Genomic DNA, 20,457 nt, shown 5'->3' on the forward strand with positions numbered 1-20,457 from the left:
CCCAGAGGAGAAAGAGAACAGAAGAGCTGGAGTGTTTTCAGACCTCCCTTCCTCAGCAAGCCACACGCACACTAAAAGTGCTATAAAATGTCTTTGATTCTTCCTCCTCTTCATTCATACTGTTATATACCGGCCTGTGCAATATCGCCCTTTAAAACCAGGCCGCCTTTGGAGCAGTGATTTAACTACATAGTGTTTCTCGAGCATCTAATCCTTGAAACAGGATCGTAGGTCGTACTTGGTTAAGACTCAATACAACTTCAGTAGGGTCTGCTGCATCATTGACTCCAGATAAAACCCCAAGAAATCAAACCAGGATTATTCAGCAATTTAAACAAAAACTGTTTTCCCGCTGATAACACTGAGTGTCATGTCACGTTCCTGGTAATGAAAGTCGTCGTCAGATACATGGTGAAGTCAACTCACCTTGTCATTAAAGTTCAAAAATTCAAAAGCCCTTTCTTCAAAAATTTTTAAAATTCTTGCTAGCTTTTATCACCATTTCCATTGTGAGATTTCTTTCTCTGAGATGAAAATAAAGGTCATTTTTTAATTCCCAGCTTCTAGTTTAGTGTTATCTCAGATCGAGTCTTGACATACACATCACTTTAAATTGCCTCTTATAGTTAGAGACAAATTTGAAGTTTTCAATCAAAATTGAGGGTTTCTTTCGACTCTCTCTTAGGTACATGTAGAGCCTGCTAAACATTTCAGAGCGTGGGTGGACCTCCCTCTATAAATTGTAAATTGCCCAGGCTTTTGAACTCCCTTTCTGTTTTAAAGCTACGTAGGTTAAAAATTAAGCCCCTACAGTGAAGGGCACCTGTATTTGCTCTCCCTATTATGCAGCTATACTGAAATGCTTTACAGCTGTCTAAATTAGCATAATTAAATCCACATCAATTAAAAACCTCAATCACCTCTCTCCCCTTCACATGTAGATGGTGACATTTGTCTAAGGTGGGAATTAACAAAGGAACTTTTTAACAGTTGAAGATCTGGCTCAAAAGGAGGGTAATAGGATTGGTCTATTGTTCCGGGTTCATCTAAGATGGGGAGCAGTGGTCAATGAGAGCTATTTGGCCAAAATCATCTGCCGTTTGCATTTCAATGCTGCTGGCAGCAGGGCCGGCCATTCGAGATGTGCATTTTACAACAGGCCTCTCCAGCTACTGCTCTTTATCCTCCAATAATGAGCGTAAACAAAGCGCCACTGTGACTTTGGGGGTGGTGGTTGTTTTTAAGCTGGGGAAGCCTAGTGACCTCAGGATAGTGACAAGCCTACACCGTGTGGTGCTGGCAAAAAAAATTCCTGGAGATGAAAACTGACGTGGGGTCTGGGGGTTAATTTCTGGAACAGACAAATTTGCATACAAATGAAAAATGATGGGATTTCCGTTCTCCTAAATTTTCAATGTCATCAGCATCAAACAGCAGCCTTGTTCCCTTGCTGTTTGAAGAATATTCATTACTTTAGAAGAAGGGGCACCTTGCTTGGTGTTTAACTCAATGCAGGTCAATGACTTAATTTGTGAAGTTTTATCTAGAGGGTGAGATTTCTGAGCATTTTGTAATACTTTTAAATATGGCTTGAATGATACGTATTTTTACAATCTTAAACTTTTCTGAATAAACATTGAATGGCGTGTGGTTGACTACTTTGAGCATTTACCTGTTCACCATCATTAGCTCTTCAACTATATTTACCTGACCTCTCTTCCTTATAATGTTAGTATTACAGAGGATGACAATTGGGTCTAGGTTAAGTTTAGTGGATTTGAGAGGCTGCTGCTGCTGCTGCTAAGTCACTTCAGTCGTGTCCAACTCTGTGCGACCCCATAGACGCACAGCCCACCAGGCTCCCCCATCCCTGGGATTCTCCAGGCAAGAACACTGGAGTGGGTTGCCATTTCCTTCTCCAGTGCATGAAAGTGAAAAGTGAAAGCGAAGTCACTCAGTTGTGTCCGACTCTCAGCGACCCCATGGACTGCAGCCTTCCAGGCTCCTCCATCCATGGGATTTTCCAGGCAAGAGTACTGGAGTGGGGTGCCATTGCCTTCTGCAGATTTGAGAGGCAGGACATGATAATACTTACTCATTTGTCCAAAGTGATCTCAGGTGGCCTTAGCCTGCACTACTGAAGCACGATTTCAGTTCCTGGCCAGAGATTGAGATTGGGATGAGGCAGTGAGAACACTGAATCTAGCCACAAGATCAGTGACCAGTGACAAGACCCTGGCCCACAACTCTGTAGAAATGAACTTCCATATAGAGATGGGTAGTGAAACAAGTCAAGTGTTCATTAGAGGAAAAAGAGTATGTCCACACATAGGCGTGTGGACCCATAGACCCATAGGCGGCCTCAGAGAGAGAGAGACTGGTACCCTTACAGGGCTGTGAGTCACTTTTATGGGGCATTTCTTCTGGGTTTCCTTTGGCCAATCATCTTGCTTTGCCTGTTTCTGAGTCCGTATTTGAGGTGGTCCTCATGGTAAAGAACCTGCCTACCAGTGCAGGAGAGAAAAGAGACTGGGTTAGATCCCTGGGTCTGGAAGATTCCCTGGAGGAGGGCATGACAACCCACTCCTGTATTCTTGGCTAGAGAATACCATGGACAGTGAAGCCTGGCAGGTTATACCGTTCGTAGGGTTGCAAAGAGTCAGACATGACTGAAGTGACTTAGCATGGATGCATGAGTCTGTATTTGGTATGTCTCAGGGTCCTCCCATGGGTGTGCATGCATCTCTCAGTCCTCTAATGACGAGGACTGTGGGTAGGTTGGCATTATTTACCGTGGGTTGTGTCCCCTCACTTTTTGACCTTCAAGGAGCCTTTCTGTGCATATGTAGTCGGGAGGTCTCCTTGACCTCAAGAATGAGGAATCTGTGCTCTTTTATCTCTTACCTGGGCAGGACTCAGCTCCTGTCTTGCTCCTGTTATTTTGGAGTACCTGTCCACAGGGGACAACCCCAGCTGCTCTCCCCAAGAACCATCTAGCTCCTACCTCAAAAGCACATATTTCTTCATTTTTATTCTTTTAGTTTTTTTTTTTTCACATTTAAAGACTTTTTTTTTTTAAGAGTAGTTAGATTCTCAGCAACATTGAAAGAAAGGTCAGAAAGCTTCCATATCCCCCTCCACCACCCACACACAGCCTCCCCTGTTATCAACATTCCCCACAAGAGTAGTGCACGTGTACAACTGATGAACCTACCCCAACACATTCTAATCACCCTAACTCCATAGTTTTCTTTAGGGCTCACTCTTGGTGTTGCACATTTTTTGGCTGAGACAAATGTATAATGACATATATCCATTATTACATTATCATACATCATTACAGTACCAGACATGTAGAGTATCATTTAGTTCCATTGCCCTAAACATCCTCTGTCCTCTGTTTATTCACCCCTCTCTCCTCCTCAATCCCTGGCAAGCACTGGTTTTTACTATGTTCCTTTGACTTTTCCACAAATCACATGGTTGGAATCATAGAGTACGTAGCCTTTCAGATTGGCCTCTTTCACTTAATAATATGCACTGAAGTTTCCTTCATGTCTTTTCATGGCTTGCTAGCTCATTTGTTTTTAGTGCAAATAATATTCAATTGTCTGGATATATTGCAGTTTATTTATTCATTCATCTGCTGAAGGACATCTTGGTTGCTTACGTTAAATGCTTTTTTTGATGATATAATTCATATCTCCTCATTTTTACAATGTTAGAAAATATAAGCAAGTAGAAAAAAGAAAACAAAAATTATTCAAAGTCTCAGTTCCTAGAGATCACCTCCAATTCATATTTTAGTGTATATTTTTAATCATTCTCCTTTTCACACTCTAATACTCTGAAACTGTCAGCCCACTGACAAGGCAAGGATACTTTCCACTGCCCATAGCAAGGTTGACCCTGTTCAATTAGCTGAGGCTGCCTTCGAGGAAATACTGCTAAAGGCGCCGTCTTATGAGTCAGACTCCCTCCTTTCCCTGCTGTATTACTAGTGAACTTCTTGTTGTTGTTCAGTTGCCCAGTTTTTTCCAACTCTTTGCAACCCCGTGGACTGCAGCACACTAGGCTTCCCTGTCCCTCACCATCTCCCAAAGTTTGTCCAAGTTCGTGTCCATTGCATCCGTGATGCCGTATAGCCATGTTATGCTCCGATGCCCTCTTCGCTTTCCCCCTTAATTTTTCCCAGCATTAGGGATTTTTCCAATGAACTGGCTGTTGAATATGCAGTGGAGGTGATGAATAGATTCAAAGGATTCGATCTAGTAAACAGGGTGCCTGAAGAACTATGGATGGAGATCCATAATATTGTACAGGAAGCAGCTAACAAAACCATCCCAAAGAAACAGGAAGGCAAGAAGCAAAGTGGTTATCTGAGGAGGTTTAACAAGTAGCTGAAGAAAGAAAAGAGCAAAAAGCAAGGGAGAAAGGGAAAGGTACATCCAACTAAACGCAGTGTTCCAAAGAATAGCAAGGAGAGACAAGGACTTCTTCAATGAACAGTGCATACAACTAGAAGAAAACAGCAGAAGGGGAAAGACTAGAGATCTTTCAAGGAAAACTGGAAATATCAAAGGAACATTTCACCCAAAGATAGGCACAATAAAGGATAGAAATGGTAGAGATCTAGTAGACGCTAAAGAGATCAAGAAGAGATGGAAAGAATACATAGAAGAACTAGTGATCTAGAAGACGCCAAATAACTTCTTGAAACCCCTAAGTCTTCTTTTTTCTAAAATATGGGTCTCTCTAGATACTGCCATAATACTGCCACAGATTCAGTTCAGTTCAGTTCAGTTCAGTCGCCCTCAGTCGTGTCCGACTCTTGTGACCCCATGAACCAGAGCACGCCAGGCCTCCCTATCCATCACCAACTCCCGGAGTCCACCCAAACTCATGTCCATTGAGTCGGTGATGCCATCCAAACATCTCATCCTCTGTCATCCCCTTCTCCTCCTGCCTTCAATCTTTCCAGCATCAGGGTCTTTTCAAATGAGTCAGCTCTTCGCGTGAGGTGGCCAAAGTACTGGAGTTGAAACTTCAGCATCAGTCCTTCCAATGAACATTCAGGACTGATTTCCTTTAGGATGGACTGGTTGGATCTCCTTGCAGTCCAAGGGACTCTCAAGAGTCTTCTCCAACACCACAGTTCAAAAGCATCAATTCTTCCATGCTCAGCTTTCTTAATAGTCCAGCTTTCACATCCATACATGACCACTGGAAAAACCATAGCCTTGACTAGATGGACCTTTGCTGACAATGTAATGTCTCTGCTTTTTAATGTGCTATCTAGGTTGGTCATAACTTTTCTTCCAAGGAGTATGCGTCTTTTAATTTCATGGCTGCAGTCACCATCTGCAGCAATTTTGGAGCCCCCCAAAATAAAGTCAGCCACTGTTTCCACTGTTTCCCCATCTATTTGCCATGAAGTGATGGGACCAGATGTCATGTTTTTTTTTCTGATGTTATTTTTTTCTGATGTTAGTTTTCAGCCAACTTTTTCACTCTCCTCTTTCACTTTCATCAAGAGGATCTTTAGTTCTTCACTTTCTGCCATAAGGGTAGTGTCATCTGCATATCTGAGGTAATTGATATTTCTCCCGGCAATCTTGATTCCAGCTTGTGCTTCTTCCAGCCCAGCATTTCTCATGATGTACTCTGCATATAAGTTAAATAAACAGGGTGACAATATACAGCCTTGACGTACTCCTTTTCCTATTTGAAACCAGCCTGTTGTTCCACGTCCAGTTCTAACTGTTGCTTCCTGACCTGCATACAGGTTTCTCAAGTAGCAGATCAGGTGGTCTGGAATTCCCGTCTTTCAGAATTTTCCACAGTTTATTGTGATCCACACAGTCAAAGGCTTTAGCATAGTCAGTAAAGCAGAAATAGATGTTTTTCTGGAATTCTCTTGCTTTTTCCATGATCCAGCTGATGTTGGCAATTTGATCTCTGGTTCCTCTTCCTTTTCTAAAACCAGCTTGAAGATCTGGAAGTTCACGGTTCACGTACTGCTGAAGCCTGACTTGGAGAATTTTGAGCATTACTTTACTAGCATGTTAGATGAGTGCAGATTAATGGCTATCAAAATACATCAGAATTCTTATTTAACTTTTAGAGCAATACTGAAATATTATATTTACTGAGCTTCCCCGGTGGTGCAATGGTAAAAAATCTGCTTACTAATGCAAGAGATGCAGGTTCGATCTCTGGGTCAGGAAGATCCCCTGGAGAAAGAAATGGCAACCCTACTCCTGTATTCTTCCTTGGAAACATACAATGGACAGAGGAGCCTAGTAGGCTAGAGCCCATGGGGTCCCAAAGAGTTGGACACAACTGAGCATGCATACATGAAATATTTACATTTTTATAATGAAACAGACTTTCTATAATAAAGCAGAAAGTGTTTTCCTCAGTTCCTCAGCTCTTCAGAACTCTGGGATGCCTCCATGGACATGCCTTTCTCTACTTGCCCTTGAGATTTGCTGGCAACCTCTGTAGGGAATAGTCTGTGATACTTTTTATTGGGTCATGGAATGTTCTTCAACACTTTGCTTCTCTCTCATGGGTGAGATACCTCCTTGGCAGTTTATCATTGTTTAATAAGAAAGAAAAGAATGATGCATATACTTAAAAAATCTCATGAAAAGAAAAGGTCCAGCTTTCAGGCTATGAAATGATTGAGAAATCCTTTAAAGAAATACCACTAAGGCAGCTAAATTGCTATGATATATAAACCATAAAAGGCAATATAATAAGGTACATGGGAATAAAATATGTGTGTTTTAACCTGGAACTTCACATTTGTCTATAGCCTGGTTATATACACCTCTGATACAATAAGTACGTTTACCATATATATGAGTTTACCAGAAATAACTTTTTTTGTCAATTAAATTATCTTTATTGTAATTATGACTTGCTGAAGGGGAATTTTGAGGCCATAAACAAAATATCTCAAGGTTCAGATGTCTGTTTAGATAAGGAGTTTTCTATTGATCCTAGTTTGCCTTCACCTAACTTCATGCAGCAAATATCACAAAGACATAATTAGAAAATTTGGTACAATATTTAGCTCTGGTCCCTGTGTGATGGAATTGTTTGACTGCTGAGTAACTGAAGCTTGTTTGCATCCCAGTGTGTAGTGAAAGGCAAACTTCAAAGAAAATATTATATCTCCCAACTCCAGCTCCTTAGAGTCTTGGAAGTATAATACAGCAAGGCTTAAAACTCCCTGCTGTGGAAAGGGCAATTTGACACTGAAACTAGTGTTAAATCACTATTGAAACACTGGTTTGCAAAAGAGTTCTTATTAGATAAATACAGTTAAAGCCTTAAAAGGCAGGAGAAAAATACACCCAAGTCATAGGGAAAAAAATGGGGGAGAAAAGTCTTTCAAGTTGGACAGTATGTGTTGACAAAATTTGGAGATTTTAAAACATGTATCTACACATTTATTTTATAAATTGTACATAAGACTGGCTCCTTTTCCAGTGCAAAATCAAATATTTAGATTTGCAAAAACCTATGGAAGCCAGATTTTAGACAAAAAGGGATTTTTTTGTCAGACTGTCAGTCTCTGAATTTCATCACAATCTGTTCAGCTGTTTTTGTTGCAGGCAGGCGTAAAACGTACTGGGTAAGTGTGTGTTTGTATTTATTATTAAAATGGGGATGTTAAATCCTGCTTTCTAACAGTCTTCACATTCTTTAAGTCTGTGATGGTCACAGGGAAGCAGATTCATGAAATGCAAGTATGAGAGTCACACATGGAATAGGAGGGAGAGAGGGGTGTGGCATGTATCCATAAGCAGCACCTCTTTGCAAAATAAGGTTTCAAGCCTTTGAAAAAATGACCCTGGCGTGTTGCCTCAGTCACTTGTTCTGAACCTATATGTACTGATTCTTGTTTGAAAGAAGGATGAGGAAATGATTTCCTGGTGGCAGATCTAAATGTTTTATTTCATTATCATGATTTCTTTTCTCATTCTCTGCATGAATCTGAAAATGATAACTTGGGTTGAAAGTTTTCACATCATTTAATGTACATGTGTAATTGTATACAATGATTGCCTAAGAGAATATGAAAGCTAGAATTTGAACCTCTAGTAGGTGAGACAGTATAGTGAAGAACAAGCAAACAACAAACAAATAAATACCAAATCTTATGTAAGTGCATGCTTATGGAGCTAATTCTTCTAGCTAGGGTTTTTTGATACAGTTACACCCAGAAGAAATAAAATTTGAGATAATATTTCCCCACATAAGCAAGGCTATTTATAAAAAGATGGAAAATACACTTGCTGTTGATTACAACTGACTAGAACAGAGTGAGCATTTGAGGTATATTTTCAAGAGACACAATGGAAATTTTACCTTTAACTGAGTGTATTAGTCAGTTAATTCAGCCATCAGAAAATGCCACACACTGAGTTATTTGAATAGCAGTTCTTTCTGGAGATTAGAAGGCCAACATCTAGGTACCGGCAGGGCTAGTTTCTCAAGAGAGCTTTCTTCCTGGCTTATAAGCAGTGGTATCTTGCTGTGTCTCAACATGACTCTCTTATGTGTGTGAACAGAGAATCTCTAGTGTCTTTCTTTTCTTGTCAGGACCCCAGCCTTATAGGATTAGGGTCCCACACTTAGGACCTCGTGTAACCTTAATCACCTCCAAAAAGGCACTGTCTACAAATACAGTCACACCAGGGGTTAGAGCTTCACCAACAGAATTTGGGAGACACAATTCAATCACTGCAGATGGTGACTGCAACCATGAATTAAAAGACGCTTGCTCCTTGTAAGAAAAGTTATGACCAACCTGCTGCTACTGCTGCTAAGTCACTTCAGTCATGTCCAACTCTGTGCGACCCCATAGACGGCAGCCCACCAGGCACCCCCGTCCCTGGGGTTCTCCAGGCAAGAACACTAGAATGGCTTGCCATTTCCTTCTCCAATGCATGAAAGTGAAAAGTGAAAGTGAAAGTGAAGTCGCTCAGTCGTGTCCGACTCTTCTCGACTCCATGGACTGCAGCCCACCAGGCTCCTCCGTCCATGGGATTTTCCAGGCAAGAGTACTGGAGTGGGGTGCCATTGCCTTCTCCAACGACCAACCTAGACAGCATATTAAAAGAGACATTTGCCAACAAAGGTCCATCTAGTGAAAGCTATGGTTTTTCCAATAGTCATGTATGAATGTGAGAGTTGGACTATAAAGAAAGCTGAGTGCTGAAGAATTGATGCTTTTGAACTGTGGTGTTGAAGAAGACTCCTGAGAGACCCTTGGGCATCGAGGAGATCCAACCAGTCCATCCTAAGGGAAATCAGTCCTGAATATTCATTGGAAGGACTGATGTTGAAGATGAAACTCCAATACTTTGGCCACCTGATGCAAAGAAGTGACTCATTGGAAAAGACCCTAATGCTGGGAAAGATTGAAGGTGGAGGAGAAGGGGACAACAGAGAATGAGATGGTTGGACGGCATCACCAACTCAATGGACATGAGTTTGAGTGAGCTTCGGGAGTTGGTGATGGACAGGGTGGCCTGGCATGCTGCAGTCCATGGGGTCGCAAAGAGTCAGACATGACTGAGCAATTGATTTGAACCGAATTCATTCAACAATACTGAAATAACACACAGATTCCCTGGAACTCCAGTTTCTTTCCTTCTGCCTGACTTTTTTACATCAGCTGAGTGTAAGACTTCATATTGGGCTCAGAACTTTTTACTTGCAGTTTTATGTTTCTGATTAATAATGCATGGGAAAAATAAATACTACTGTTCAGTAAATGTGGTTTGGTAAACAAATTATTTCTGAATGTAATGTCTTTGGAGAAAAATCATTAAAGAAATTCCCAATGATTATAAAAGGGTCTTTGGAGAGCACCTCTTACCTACCTGAAGAGATGAATTCAACGAGAAAGTCTCAAGATCAGTTCCAGGTCTTAGATCTATGAGTCTCTGAGTTCATTCATATCCCAAAAGAATTTCATCCCTAATTATGTGGTATTGAGAATCCATTGAAGTATGGCAAAATAGTCTTCTTTCCAAAATTCTAAAGAGTATTGCAGATAAATTTACCAAGAAAAGTATAATTCTTGGGTTTGGTTATATACCTGTGACAGAGACTAGCTGGTTAGATTCTTGTTAATTCCATTTCTTCTTTCTGTGCACACAGGGATAGTCCATTTCCCAGCTTCCTTTAGGTTGGACCATGTGACTAGGTCCTGGCCAACTAGATATTGATGGAAATGATATACAACACTTCCAGAACTGGACAGAAAAGTGTCAGTGTGATCTTTCACAAGTTCTCTTCTCTTTCAGTAGTAGCAATGGAGATCATGTGTGGAAGTCATACAAAAGAGCCTGGATCCCATAGTCATCACTTGAAAGAGGCACTCAGAAAGCCTTTTTAACTATTTTGTGAGCAAGGAATAAATTTTATTATGTTAGTCCATTGAGATTTGGGGGTTATTTTTTATGTTTTTGTTGTTGTTTCAGTCGCTATGTCTTGTCCAACTCTTTGCGACCCCATGGTCTGCAGCATGCCAGGCTTCCCTGTCCCTCACTATCTCCCGGAGCTTGCTCAAACTCATGTCCATTGAATCAGTGATGCCATCCAACTATCTCATCCTTTGTTGCCCCCTTCTCCTCCTGCTCTCAATGTTTCCCAACATCAGAGTCTTTTTCAATGAGTTGACTCTTCCCATCAGGTGGTCAAAATATTGGAGCTTTAGCTTCAGCATCAGTCTTTCCAATGAATATTCAGGATTGGTTTCCTTTAGGATTGACTGGTTTGATCTCCTTGCTGTTCAAGGGACTCTCAAGAATCTTCTCCAGCACCACAGTTTGAAAGATCAATTCTTCAGCACTCAGCCTCTTTATGGTCCAACTCTCATATCTGTACATGACTACTGGAAAAAACCATAGCTTTGACTCTATGGAACTTTGTTGGCAAAGTAATGTCTCTGCTTTATAATATGCTCTCTAGGTTTGTCATAGCTTTTCTTCCAAAGATAAAACATCTTTTAATTTCATTTGTTATAGTAGCTAGCATTAAGCATCCTTACTAATACAATATCAAGGAAAATGTCAACAATTTTGGACAACAATCTAAATTTTTTCTACTGAAATATATATTGTTGAAGGAATTCTATACAACATTATACAGAATTTCCATTTGCCTAGTAGTCTTGAGAAATCAAGACGAATGTTGCTATCTTGACGTCACTCTTGTCTTCATCACCAGCAGTATTCTGGCCAGAATCTCTCTGTATCAACTATTATTATTTTCCATTAGGCACGTCCACAAATCACTCCAGGGCTTTAGGTTTCAACCTAACTTGTTCCCCTCTTTGATTCTGGAATGAGGTGGATTTTTTGCTTTTTGTTTTGTTTTTCCTGGTGTGCTGTGTGCCGTTAGGCACGTGGGATCTTAGTTCCCTGACCAGGGATCTAAACCCGCAATCCCTGCAATGGAAGCCTGGAATCTTAACCACTTACGCACTGGATTGCCGGGGAAGTCCCTGGGAGGTGGTTCTTAAAAACGATGTGAATATTGTGATCAGATGTCATCTGCACTTTCTTCTCTCCTCTAAAAATATATCCTGATGAAAATTCTGTATCTTCTTGATTCCATTTTTTTCTGGCAAAACCACTGTGCAGTTCAGCGATGCCAAATAGGTTATATTTAATGTGTCTACTCTATTGAGTTTGGAGTGGTGATCAAAGAGACTGAACTGTGAAGGATTCAGAGGTGGAGTCCTAATGGCAATTGCCTTTGCCTATGGCCAGAGGTGGCACTGATGGTAAAGAACCTGCCTGCCAATGCAGGAGATTAAGAAATGGGGGTCCAATCCCTGGGTCAGAAAGATCCCCTGGAGGAGGGCATGGCAACCCACTCCAATATTCATTCCTGGAGAATCCCATGGACAGAAAAGTCTAGTGGGCTACAGTCCATAGGGTTGCACAGTCAGACATGACTGAAGAAACTTGGCACGCACGAACACAGGACCAGAAAGTGGGGAGTGAAGACGCATGTGTCCCAAAGGGCTGTTGCTGGTGTACACTGTGTTTCTGAGCATTATGTGTCTAGATTTATCTGTCTACTCTAGATACGGTCCAGTTTTGTTAAAAGTATTAAAACCTCCATTTGAGGCCATACTCCTGTTGCAGTAACTACTGTTAGTTCCTCAGCAGTGTAGGTTGCCATACTCGAGCTGTTTTCACTTAGATCAGTCTAGTCAAACTTACTTTGTCTGACTAGTCTCCAATTCCCAGGGAAGACGACACTATATATGACCTAGTATCCAGAATCTAGAGTCACAGACATACTAACAGATTCTGTGTCGTCTATCAAAACACCAAAGATGATGGTAAATATTAGGAAGTAAACATTAGCATATATTGTTGGTGGGAGTGTATGTTGCTATAAATCTTCTATGGCACAATCTAGTAATATGGGTTAAAATGTGAAATATATCTACACTTTGACACAATAATTGTACTTTTGGGAATTCATCCTAAAAATACAAGTGGTCATTTACATATAGTGACATCACTTATAGCTATATTTTGAATAACAATAGCCATTATTAAAGAATTGGTTAAATAAGTCATGCTATATCCATGTAATGGAACACTATGCAGACTTTGAATAAGATAAGGTAGACCCACGTCATAAAAAATTGTCCAAGATAGAATGTAAAGTGAACAGTGCAGGTTGCAGAACAATTTGCATAATTTTTGTTTATCTAATATGCAGTATATAGAGCTGTACGTATACTATTCTGTCCAGTGTTTCTACAAAGTCTCCCACACTTGAAAATGCACTAGAAGTACACATCCCACATGTTAAAAGGAGTTACATCTGTGGGATAGAATGGAAGCAAGGGGAAATATGTGATGGAAATAGTGCTACACTATCAGATCAGATCAGATCAGTTGCTCAGTCTTGTCTGACTCTTTGCGACCCCATGAATCGCAGCACGTCAGGACTCCCTGTCCATCACCAACTCCCGGAGTTCACTCAGACTCACGTCCATCGAGTCAGTGATGCCATCCAGCCATCTCATCCTCTGTCATCCCCTTCTCCTCCTGCCCCCAATCCCTCCCAGCATCAGAGTCCTTTCCAAGAGTCCACTCTTCGCATGAGGTGGCCAAAGTACTGGAGTTTCAGCTTTAGCATCATTCCTTCCAAAGAACACCCAGGGCTGATCTCCTTCAGAATGGACTGGTTGGATCTCCTTGCAGTCCAAGGCACTCTCAAGAGTCTTCTCCAACACCACAGTTCAAAAGCATCAATTCTTTGGCACTCAGCCTTCTTCACAGTCCAACTCTCACATCCATACATGACCACAGGAAAAACCATAGCCTTGACTAGACGAAGCTTTGTTGGCAAAATAATGTCTCTGTTTTTGAATATGCTATCTAGGTTGGTCATAACTTTCCTTCCAAGGAGTAAGCGTCTTTTAATTTCACGGCTGCAGTCATCATCTGCAGTGATGTTGGAGCCCACAAAAATAAAGTCTGACACTGTTTCCACTGTTTCCCCATCTATTTGCCATGAAGTGATGGGACCGGATGCCATGATCTTCATTTTCTAAATGTTGAGCTTTAAGCCAACTTTTTCACTCTCCTCTTTCACTTTCATCAAGAGGCTTTTTAGTTCCTCTTCACTTTCTGCCATAAGGGTGGTGTCATCTGCATATCTGAGGTAATTGATATTTCTCCCAGCAATCTTGATTCCAGCTTGTGTTTCTTCCAGTCCAGCATTTCTCATGATGTACTCTGCATATAAGTTAAATAAGCAGGGTGACAATATACAGCCTTGATGTACTCCTTTTCCTATTTGGAACCAGTCTGTTGTTCCATGTCCAGTTCTAACTGTTGCTTCCTGACCTGCATACAGATTTCTCAAGAGGCAGGTCAGGTGGTCTGGTATTCCCATCTCTTTCAGAATTTTCCACAGTTTATTGTGATCCACACAGTCAAAGGCTTTGGCATAGTCAATAAACCAGAAATAGATGTTTTTCTGGAACTCTCTTGCTTTTTCCATGATCCAGCGGATGTTGGCAATTTGATCTCTGGTTCCTCTGCCTTTTCTAAAACCAGCTTGAACATCAGGAAGTTCACGGTTCACATATTGCTGAAGCCTGGCTTGGAGAATTTTGAGCATTACTTTACTAGCGTGTGAGATGAGTGCAATTGTGCGATAGTTTGAGCATTCTTTGGCATTGCCTTTCTTTGGGTTATATATTGTATTTTCAATTTTTTTAATTATTGTGTAGTTTTATCTGTACCTCATTTCTTCATCTGTAAAATAGTGAAGTAATTCTAGGACAAACCCTATGAAATTGTGATTTTTGTAAGTTGAAAAAGATGTGAGCGATATCAACACTTTAGATGGCTCACCTTTAGAACATACAATATTGGTTGTTGGGAGAAATAAATGAGCTAATTCATATAAAACATTTAGGATGATGCCTCAAATATTGTAAGAGTGGAATAAGTGTTGACTCTTATTGTTCTTGTTATTATCGATGCTTTAAATTTCCAATATTCTTTCACATTCATGTTCTAATTCAATCCTTGGACTGCCTCTTGGGATAGGAAGGGCATGCAACATCACCCACAGATTAAAAAGCTTTCTCCAGCATTTTACTTGGTTCACACATCATGCCATTTGCTTCTCAAAACAATCCCAGGTGGAATGTAGCACATGTAGTTAAGTTTGCTTTGCTTACTTAAATTAACTGATGAAATTAAAAAAAAAATTGTACATGTTTGACATTTTCACCCAAGACATAGGGATAAAATTGTTATGTGTTATCCTCACATGAATATTTTCATTGATGAGATGCACAAAAGCAAGATTTGGAGCTCTTGAGTTATAGGATGCAACTCAATGCTCATGTCCTTCTTGAGAAATCCTGTGATTCTTGGGAATAGATTTTGTTGTTTTTCCCTCCAGGCTTCACAGCTCTTTGCTCAAGTCTATTGCATAAAGACATATTTTGTAAATGATACATGTAATATCAGTATATTCTTTATACTTATGTCTGATTTTTCCAAACCTGGCAGACTCTCAGGCAAATAGTGGCTGCCTAGTAAATGGTTAAAAAATTAACATGGAACTAAGTGAAAGAATGAATTAGTGATTCTGTTTTATTCATTAGAAAATTAAAGCCCCTAATAGAGGAGTGGATTGCCCAATTTCCAAAAAACTACTAGCTGGAGAAGCCAGGACTCAAGCCCAGGTTGCATACAGCCATGTCCAGAATGCCATCACATGAGCTGTAAAGCTTCAGACCCAAATGAAGCAGTAGGTATGCTCTGCCTTGAATGTGCCTACCAGACGAAAAGCCACCCCAGATGGCATATCCAATTTAATCAACATCACCTGTGAGCCAAACTGAACAGTAAATGTTAAGACAGGATCACTAATAATGGGGACCTGGAATCTAGCCAGAATTAAAACAATGATCTGCTTAACAATCCCTCTGGGCTGGATGCATGTGGAGAACGGATAAATGCTGGATATCGAAACAGCTGTTCTATGGCAAACTGAAATGGGGCAATCATAGATAGCAAAGGGAGAAGGAACACTTGAAAGTTGTCTTAAATAAGTAGCGTTTTAAATAGTGTGTGACCTGGCTGTGGCCTTTTAAGAAGCAACCACCCCACACAAAGTACCCTGGCATGCATCTCCGGAGAGTGAGGTAGCTTTTGGTTAGCAAAGCCTATGAAATTATTAAAGGCAATGACAATGGTGGACATCAGTCCCCAGTGTCCATACACAGGATTGGTCCAGACACCGCCTTAAAGATCGGTGCCCTAAATGAAAATTCCACGTCATCACCTCCTGAACTTTGCCTAGTGAACATGACTATTGTCTATAAACTTCCTGTAGGCATTGTATAAACTACCCTGTTTTTCATATTCCTCTATTGTCTAATTCTTTTAAGATGATAATCACATTGTGTCTTCACAGCACAATCACTAATTGCCTTCAATCAGAAACCAAAGTTGATATTCAAAATATTTAACAAGGAGACACAGGCATAGAGCAACCAGAATGCCCGCTTGATGCTGTCCTGACTTGCATCAGCAATTGTTCTTATTCATCAGGGCCTATGACTCTACATTATGAAGTGTCGTAGGACGGCATGCACACACAGTGTTCTCAGGAAGGACTTCTTGATTGATTGACTCTCCAAGTTCATTTTTATACTTGTCTGTCATTTGGAGAAATCCCATATCTGTGTGTAATTTATCATCCATGCAACTGTATTAAAATAAACATGCCAATTACAGACTAGGACTAAAAAATAAGAAGGCAACCATGTAAGAAATCGGTTGTTCAAAAGCATCATGTATTCAGGAGTCATTTAACAAATACATACTCTGTATTACTGTGCTGATATTTGGGAACATAAAGATATATCAACAACTGCGCTTACTTTCTGGAAGCAATAGATTAGCAGAAATACAGATTTTACCACTGCTACCGTCAACTATAATATGACCAAGTGTTTTAAGAATCAGTTCAGTATAATCATTATAACAGCTGCAAGATCAAGGTTGGTAAGTGTAGTTGAATTTCATGTGTATAAACATTGGATCATCTCATTCAAAGTTGCCACTATGGGAATTCCATTCACAGCTTCCATGAGAGGAGGCTAGCAGCTTTGTTGGATTACCAACAGTACTAGAGAGAGAAGCCATTGTCTTGTAAAAGAAGCTACATGTTTCTAAGAGAATGAATTTTCATATTTTATAAAAGCAGTCTGCAAAATATACTATAGTTGTGAATTTTCCCACATTCCCTTCTCTAATTGTTTTGCTAAGAATTTAGGTAAACTGGTTCAGAAAATCCAAGAGATTTTTAACTTGTCACCAAAATGCCTTCTGATTTTTACCCTTCGATATAAAAAAGTTATTGAGAGTAACTTTAACTAAATCTCTATACCCATATAATAACATTTGATGAAAGGGAGTTTATATAGTAGGAAAACTTCAGGGAAACAAAAGAAATTTTCATCCATTTTCCTTTGTCCTTATGTAATTGGATTACTTGATCCCAATCGGCAAGTTATTCATCAACCAGTTCATTTAGATTCTAACAAAAATTTGAGCATTCCTTAACCATTTTGATTTGGACAGATATTTGTTGGGTATCTGCTGAACTCTGCTACTTCAGTGAGACAGATAAAGGACTATAGAGAAACAATCTCAAGGAGTTTATAGTTAAATCCAGAGAGGTAGACATGGAGGTAAACGAGAGCAACACAAAATATCAACCTTTGTGAGAACACATTATCAGGAATTAGTGAGTGTCACAAAGAAATGGGTGTTCTTTCTTCCATATATAGTGGTCTACCAGGATAACCGGCTTCTCTGGTGGCTCAGCAGTAAAAGAATCCCCTGCCAATGCAGGAGATTCAGATGCTATCCCTGGGTCAGAAAGATCCCCTGGAGAAGGAAAAGGCAACCCACTCCACTATTCCTGCCTGGGAAATCTCATGGACAGAGGAGCCTAGTGGGCTACAGTCCATGGGGTCCCCAAGAGTCGGATATGACTAAGCCACTGAGCACGCACACGTTCACCAGGGTAACCAGGTTCCAGAGAGCTCTCTCTGTGAGACAGCTATCTCTGGGCCATAGCCTACCGACACTCTTTGTATGTAAACATTTAATTAGTACACTCTTCTATGCTTGTAGCTTTCTGATGGTTATTGTGGTATTCATGTTGATGGTTTGAATATGTTCCTGAAGAACTATACCTACTGGATTTCAGACAGTAAGGTCCCAGTGGATAAGAAAACCACCTAAAGTGGCATGATATGTTATCTTAGCTGTAGCTTCGGGATTACTTCTGATGCATCTTTAGTTCTGTGAAGAGACACTTCATGATGGGAAGAAAACCAGAGTGACAACATGAGAGTGATCACAAATGCTTTATACTGTCAACACATTCCAGATTATTTGTTTTGAGCCTGGTCTCTGAGATACCTTCCAGGTGACCAAAATAATTCTATTGTCTCTCTGACATTGTTTGGTATTGCTACCAATTGAATTTCAACTGTAAAGCAGCTTTATAAGAGCACTGCCATGTCATATTACAGGGAACAGATGTCAAAATAAAGGTTCACTAACTTGAAGCAACTTACATACATAGAACTCAGGTGTGTCTGTGACCACATGAAGAGAAGGAGAAATTGTATTTTGTGCCGCTGAATTATACCAAGGACAGGCTCTTTCCTTGAGATGCCAACAGAGGAATTTTGTTAGCAGTATTCTGTGAACAAAACACTTAAGAGAATGTATGTATACAATAGTTTAAAAAAAAGGGTTACTGACACAGATGCCAATTTGGTGGGGCATATGGAACATTTACACTTGCCTTTTTCTTTCTTTCTTGCTACAGCTGGTGCTGATTTAGTATGTGAAATTTTACTAGCAGGAGTGCTAATCAAGACCGAGATTCTGTAAGGATTTAGTCATTTATGTAGGGGAAACTACGGGTATCATTAAAAAGTAGAAGATCATCTTAGGAAAAGCATTATCGTTATCAACCTCATTTTTAAACTAAACAGACACAACGGTACTGTAAGTATCACTTTAGCAGCCGAAAAAGTCAGAATGTTTTCCAGATAATGTTCTACGAGGATTGCACCCACCGTTTAAAGTTGTGGTGGAGGCGTGTTGAAGTTGGTGCTGCTGGAGCCAAGCAGGAGGGTGAACCATCTCACAGTTCATTGTATAAGTTTTCTGTGTAGTGGTTCAGCAGAACTGCTCTGTGGAAAAATTCCATTTTCAAAGAATAAAAGAGCATTGTAATGATATGGAAGATGGATGCATTTTTTTTTCCAGAATGATTTGGGGGTGGGGAATTGGGGTGATGGGAAGAAATGTGAGTCTTTTGATTCTTCCCCCTTACATTTTTGAATGCAAAGTTTTGCAGTCTGAGGCCAAATTTCACTAATCAGGAAGGTGTTGAGAGAAAAATGAAATAAAATTTAAAAAATCTTTCCCAAGTGGCGACAAACGCATCCTCAGTACATTAAATATGTTGTCCAGGTGGTGTGGTGGAGTTGGAGACCTGCGCGGCAGCTATGAGACATCTGCTGCCTGGGGAAACTCGCAATGTGGCAAAGTGGTGTTTGTAGCTCCCTGTGGAAGGGTGCCAGCTGCCCAGGGCTTCGCTTCTCCAGATGAACCAAGAGTCTTGTTGGTGCTTCAGATGAATCCGGTGCATCATTCCTACCCTCCTCACCTCGAGAATTTAAAGGACAAGGAGGTTTTGCTGTGAAAAAAAGCCAGGTGGATGTGGTTGGGTGAGGTGCAGATCAGGTCTCTCCTAGTCCCGCCGGCTTTGTCCACCAGTGTGACAACAAGCACAATCCTGCAGTTAAACCATTTTCATTCCGTCTCCATGTGTAATTTCTATGACTTGCTGTAAGTTACTTAACTCTGTTCATGCTTCATACTTTAAATACTGTCAGAAGAGATATGTGAAAAGTAAAGTTTGCTCAAATGTAAGCAACAGAATATTTTATTTTAAAATAATGAATGGCCATGCATGTTTTAGATGGTGGGTTTCATTATTTTAGAATATTTTGACGTAAGTATGTCACCTTTAAAAGCAGACTACATATGATAACTTGTAAATAACCGTTAATAACTAATTAAAATTCACTTACTGAGCATTACCACACACCAACCACTATTAACCACTTTTGTTAAAAGCAAAAGAGACAAAGCCTATGTAATACAATCTATAGCCCTAGCTCAAAATCTAGAATCTTTAAAAATTAATTAGTAAATCTCTTAATTATTTTATTTATCCAGTCCTTAATGATATTTTTACCATAAGCATGACCATCTGGGCTATCTGATTAAAACTGGGAAAGTTGAAGACCTACCCTCAAAGGCACAAAGAGGAAAGATTGAGTAGATTTGGACTGAAGTATCAAATTTTAAAACAAGTGATAGTAATTCCTTCCTTTTCCATCAGAAATATTTTACATCTACAATAATGCCTAAGAAATGTAGTTTCATGAAAGAAAAGGAAAGGGCATCTAGTTGACAGGATATTTGATTGCTTAAATGCACAAGAGAGTAACAAAATTTAAAAACGCAAATATTAGTTTAAAAAAAGTATATGATTAGTCATTTGCCTATACATACACACATGCCATTTAAAGTATAGTGATTTTTAAGCACTAATAAGTTCCTTTTAAAATTCGGTTTAGGCTATGTGGAAGGAAAGAACTTTTATTTCTGAAATTGCACCCGATGTATATTTTTTGAGAATTTGTTTAGTAAGGCGATCATTTAAGTGGAAAATATTTGTGAGAGGTCATAGGAGGAAAAACCCTTTATCTCCCCTTTCCACCTACTTAAATCTGCCCTTACTCATTTATCACTGCTGTCAGATTTATGAATAATA

This window comes from Bubalus kerabau, chromosome 3 (genome assembly GCF_029407905.1).
Source record: "Bubalus kerabau isolate K-KA32 ecotype Philippines breed swamp buffalo chromosome 3, PCC_UOA_SB_1v2, whole genome shotgun sequence".
Lineage (NCBI taxonomy): Eukaryota > Metazoa > Chordata > Mammalia > Artiodactyla > Bovidae > Bubalus > Bubalus kerabau.